The sequence below is a fragment of the Lepidochelys kempii genome, unplaced genomic scaffold (genome assembly GCF_965140285.1).
Source record: "Lepidochelys kempii isolate rLepKem1 unplaced genomic scaffold, rLepKem1.hap1 scaffold_83, whole genome shotgun sequence".
In the NCBI taxonomy this organism is placed as follows: domain Eukaryota; kingdom Metazoa; phylum Chordata; order Testudines; family Cheloniidae; genus Lepidochelys; species Lepidochelys kempii.
The window spans coordinates 327,501-333,320 of record NW_027621939.1 but is presented as its reverse complement, the minus strand read 5'-3'; positions in this window follow the sequence as shown (position 1 = coordinate 333,320).

Here is a 5,820-nt window from a genome sequence, read left to right as displayed (position 1 = left end):
CCTGGTGACTCCCCTGCCTCGCGTGGCCCCGATCCTTTTTTCCGGTTTTTTTTTCCTTTTTTGGCCGGAGAGTGGTCGCGATGCCTCCCCCCCGCCACCCCGTTTTGGGTCGGTGGGAAAAAAATCAGACTTCCAGGGACCCGATCCCTGGCCGCGGCGTTTCAGGCTGGCCTGGCGGACTTCTCTGCACAGGCTCCGGGTTGAACCAGTGACTCCCCTGCCTCGGGTGGGCCCGATCCTTTTTTCCGTTTTTTTTTTTTATTTATTTTTTGGCCGGAGAGTGGTAGGGATGCCTTCCCCGTCACCCCGTTTGGGGTCGGTGAAAAAAAAATTCAGACTTCCAGGGGCCCGATCCCTGGCCGCGGCGTTTCAGGCTGCCCTGGCGGACTTCTCTGCACAGGCTCCGGGTTGAACCAGTGACTCCCCTGCCTCGGGTGGGCCCGATCCTTTTTTCCGTTTTTTTTTTTTTTTTTTTTGGGGGTCCGGAGAGTGGTCTGGATGTCCCTCAGATCCCCTTTTGGGGTCGATGAAAATTTTTTAAAAAGACTTCCAGGGTCCCGATCCCTGACCACGGCATCGCAGAGTGGCCTGGGGGGCTTGTCCGGCGGGGGGCAGGCTGCGGCTTGACATGGTGTCCGGACGGAAAGGAAGCCCCGAGCCCGCGGCAGGGGGACCCGGGCGGAGCGGGGTCCGTCCGGCCCCAGCCCGCGGGGGGCAGGCTCCGGGTTGACCTGGTGTCCGGAAGCCCCGAGCCCCGGGGCAGGGGTACCCGGGCTGATCGGGGTCCGTCCGGCCCCAGCCCGCGGTGCAGGCTCCGGGTTGACCTGGTGTCCGGAAGCCCCGAGCCCCAGGGCAGGGGTACACGGGCTGATCGGGGTCCGTCCGGCCCCAGCCCGCGGTGCAGGCTCCGGGTTGACCTGGTGACTCCCCTGCCTCGGGTGGCCCCGATCCTTTTTTCCGTTTTTTTTTTTTTCATTTTTTGGCCGGAGAGTGGTAGGGATGTCTTCCCCCGCCACCCCGTTTGGGGTCGTTGAAAAAAAATTTCAGACTTCCAGGGCCCCGATCCCTGGCGGGGCGTTTCAGGCTGGCCGGCGGGACCTCTCGGGCACAGGCGCCGGGTTGACCCGCTGACTCCCCTGCCTCGGGTGGCCCCGATCCTTTTTCCCGTTTTTTTTTTTTTTCATTTTTTGGCCGGAGAGTGGTAGGGATGCCTTCCCCCGCCACCCCGTTTGGGGTCGGTGAAAAAAAATTTCAGACTTCCAGGGCCCCGATCCCTGGCGGGGCGTTTCAGGCTGGCCGGCGGGACCTCTCGGGCACAGGCGCCGGGTTGACCCGGTGACTCCCCTGCCTCGGGTGGCCCCGATCCTTTTTTCCGTTTTTTTTTTTTTTTCATTTTTTGGCCGGAGAGTGGTAGGGATGCCTTCCCCCGCCACCCCGTATGGGGTCGGTGAAAAAAAATTTCAGACTTCCAGGGCCCCGATCCCTGGCGGGGCGTTTCAGGCTGGCCGGCGGGACCTCTCGGGCACAGGCGCCGGGTTGACCCGGTGACTCCCCTGCCTCGGGTGGCCCCGATCCTTTTTTCCGTTTTTTTTTTTTTGGGTCCGGAGAGTGGTCTGGATGCCCCTCAGATCGCCTTTTGGGGTCGCTGAAAATTTTTAAAAAAGACTTCCAGGGTCCCGATCCGTGACCACGGCGTCGCAGGGTGGCCTGGGGGGCTTGTCCGGCGGGGGGCAGGCTCCGGCTTGACATGGTGTCCGGACGGGAAGGAAGCCCCGAGCCCGCGGCAGGGGGACCCGGGCGGAGCGGGGTCCGTCCGGCCCCAGCCCGCGGGGGGAAGGCTCCGGGTTGACCTGGTGTCCGGAAGCCCCGAGCCCCGGGGCAGGGGTACCCGGGCTGATCGGGGTCCGTCCGGCCCCAGCCCGCGGTGCAGGCTCCGGGTTGACCTGGTGTCCGGAAGCCCCGAGCCCCAGGGCAGGGGTACCCGGGCTGATCGGGGTCCGTCCGGCCCCAGCCCGCGGTGCAGGCTCCGGGTTGACCTGGTGTCCGGAAGCCCCGAGCCCCAGGGCAGGGGTACCCGGGCTGATCGCTGTCCGTCCGGCCCCAGCCCGCGGTGCAGGCTCCGGGTTGACCTGGTGACTCCCCTGCCTCGGGTGGCCCCGATCCTTTTTTCCGTTTTTTTTTTTTTTTCATTTTTTGGCCGGAGAGTGGTAGGGATGCCTTCCCCCGCCACCCCGTTTGGGGTCGGTGAAAAAAAATTTCAGACTTCCAGGGCCCCGATCCCTGGCGGGGCGTTTCAGGCTGGCCGGCGGGACCTCTCGGGCACAGGCGCCGGGTTGACCCGGTGACTCCCCTGCCTCGGGTGGCCCCGATTCTTTTTTCCGTTTTTTTTTTTTTTTTCATTTTTTGGCCGGAGAGTGGTAGGGATGCCTTCCCCCGCCACCCCGTATGGGGTCGGTGAAAAAAAATTTCAGACTTCCAGGGCCCCGATCCCTGGCGGGGCGTTTCAGGCTGGCCGGCGGGACCTCTCGGGCACAGGCGCCGGGTTGACCCGGTGACTCCCCTGCCTCGGGTGGCCCCGATCCTTTTTTCCGTTTTTTTTTTTTTTTCATTTTTTGGCCGGAGAGTGGTAGGGATGCCTTCCCCCGCCACCCCGTTTGGGGTCGGTGAAAAAAAATTTCAGACTTCCAGGGCCCCGATCCCTGGCGGGGCGTTTCAGGCTGGCCGGCGGGACCTCTCGGGCACAGGCGCCGGGTTGACCCGGTGACTCACCTGCCTCGGGTGGCCCCGATCCTTTTTTCCGTTTTTTTTTTTTTTTCATTTTTTGGCCGGAGAGTGGTAGGGATGCCTTCCCCCGCCACCCCGTTTGGGGTCGGTGAAAAAAAATTTCAGACTTCCAGGGCCCCGATCCCTGGCGGGGCGTTTCAGGCTGGCCGGCGGGACCTCTCGGGCACAGGCGCCGGGTTGACCCGGTGACTCCCCCTGCCTCGGGTGGCCCCGATCCTTTTTTCCGTTTTTTTTTTTTTTTCATTTTTTGGCCGGAGAGTGGTAGGGATGCCTTCCCCCGCCACCCCGTTTGGGGTCGGTGAAAAAAAATTTCAGACTTCCAGGGCCCCGATCCCTGGCGGGGCGTTTCAGGCTGGCCGGCGGGACCTCTCGGGCACAGGCGCCGGGTTGACCCGGTGACTCCCCTGCCTCGGGTGGCCCCGATCCTTTTTTCCGTTTTTTTTTTTTTTTCATTTTTTGGCCGGAGAGTGGTAGGGATGCCTTCCCCCGCCACCCCGTTTGGGGTCGGTGAAAAAAAATTTCAGACTTCCAGGGCCCCGATCCCTGGCGGGGCGTTTCAGGCTGGCCGGCGGGACCTCTCGGGCACAGGCGCCGGGTTGACCCGGTGACTCCCCTGCCTCGGGTGGCCCCGATCCTTTTTTCCGTTTTTTTTTTTTTTGGGTCCGGAGAGTGTTCTGGATGCCCCTCAGATCGCCTTTTGGGGTCGCTGAAAATTTTTAAAAAAGACTTCCAGGGTCCCGATCCGTGACCACGGCGTCGCAGGGTGGCCTGGGGGGCTTGTCCGGCGGGGGGCAGGCTGCGGCTTGACATGGTGTCCGGACGGGAAGGAAGCCCCGAGCCCGCGGCAGGGGGACCCGGGCGGAGCGGGGTCCGTCCGGCCCCAGCCCGCGGGGGGCAGGCTCCGGGTTGACCTGGTGTCCGGAAGCCCCGAGCCCCGGGGCAGGGGTACCCGGGCTGATCGGGGTCCGTCCGGCTCCAGCCCGCGGTGCAGGCTCCGGGTTGACCTGGTGTCCGGAAGCCCCGAGCCCCAGGGCAGGGGTACCCGGGCTGATCGGGGTCCGTCCGGCCCCAGCCCGCGGTGCAGGCTCCGGGTTGACCTGGTGTCCGGAAGCCCCGAGCCCCAGGGCAGGGGTACCCGGGCTGATCGGGGTCCGTCCGGCCCCAGCCCGCGGTGCAGGCTCCGGGTTGACCTGGTGACTCCCCTGCCTCGGGTGGCCCCGATCCTTTTTTCCGTTTTTTTTTTTTTTCATTTTTTGGCCGGAGAGTGGTAGGGATGCCTTCCCCCGCCACCCCGTTTGGGGTCGGTGAAAAAAAATTTCAGACTTCCAGGGCCCCGATCCCTGGCGGGGCGTTTCAGGCTGGCCGGCGGGACCTCTCGGGCACAGGCGCCGGGTTGACCCGGTGACTCCCCTGCCTCGGGTGGGCCCGATCCTTTTTTCCGAGGTTTTTTTCCTTTTCGGCCGGAGAGTGCTCTGGATGCCCCCCCAGCACCCCTTTGGCGGTCGGTGAAATTTTTTTTTTTAGACCTCCAGGGGCCCGATCCCTGGCCGCGGCGTCGCAGGCTGGCCTGGAGGAGCTCTCCTGCGGGTACAGGGTCCGGGTTGACCCGGTGACTCCCCTGCCTCGGGTGGGCCCGATCCTTTTTTCCGTTTTTTTTTTTTTTTTTCCCGGAGAGTGGTCTGGGTGTCCCCCCAGCACCCCTTTGGGGGTCGGTGAAAATTTTTTTTTCCGACTTCCAGGGGCCCGATCCACGGCCGCGGCGTCGCAGGCTGGCCTGGTGGCCTTCTCTCGCTCCGGCCGCGGATGGCGAGACGCTCGGCCACCAGGTCAACCCGGAGGAAAAACGGCTGAAAAAAAATCGCTAAGTCCCTGCTCGGCCACCAGGTCAACCCGGAGGAAAAACGGCTGAAAAAAATTTTCTAAGTCCCTGCTCGGCCACCAGGTCAACCCGGAGGAAAAACGGCTGAAAAAAAATCGCTAAGTCCCTGCTCGGCCACCAGGTCAACCCGGAGGAAAAACGGCTGAAAAAAATTTTCTAAGTCCCTGCTCGGCCACCAGGTCAACCCGGAGGAAAAACGGCTGAAAAAAATTACTAAGTCCCTGCTCGGCCACCAGGTCAACCCGGAGGAAAAAACGGCTGAAAAAATTTCTAAGTCCCTGCTCGGCCACCAGGTCAACCCCAGGAAAAGGCTGAAAAAATGGCTAAGTCCCTGCTCGGCCACCAGGTCAACCCCAGGAAAAGGCTGAAAAAATGGCTAAGTCCCTGCTCGGCCACCAGGTCAACCCCAGGAAAAGGCTGAAAAAATGGCTAAGTCCCTGCTCGGCCACCAGGTCAACCCCAGAAAAAGGCTGAAAAAATTTCTAAGTCCCTGCTCGGCCACCAGGTCAACCCCATTGAAAGTAACGGGTTGACCTGGTGGCCGGCAGTCTCACGGAAGTCCGGATGGGGTCGCCAAAACTCCCTTCGGCCGACCGAGGGAACCACGAGGTCGGATTGATTTTCAGATTGGTCCCGCTAAAATGGCGGTTGGATTTTTCACATAGTTCATTCCGACGGGTGCGCGGAGATTTCTGAGGACAGGTTTTTCAGAACCTCTGAGAACCAGAGATGAGCCCGGGGGACCAATCTGAGTGTTGTACCCGATCTTGCGAGGGGGGAATGGGGCACGTTGGCAGGTGGGGCGGCCCTCGGCCCTCCGTGCCCCCCCCTTTTCCGGCTCTTCTCCTCCGGGGACCCCGTCGTCCCCTCGCACCCCCGGCGCAGGCCCGGTGGCCGGGATGCGAACTCCGACTGTCGGCGCCCCCCGGAGGGAGGGGGGGCCCGCTCCCCGCTTGCCTTCCGATCGATGTGGCGCTCACCTTCGCGACGGGAAGGGCCCTTCGCGGGCCGGAGCCCTGGCGGCAGGGGGCCTCCGGCGTTCAGGCGGATTTGGGTCCCGCTTCCCCTTTGCGTTCCCCGACCCCGGGGCCGATTGGGACTTGCCTCCTTGGGGAGAGAGTGGGGGGGGGGGCGGGCGCGTGCCCGGCGCCCCCCCC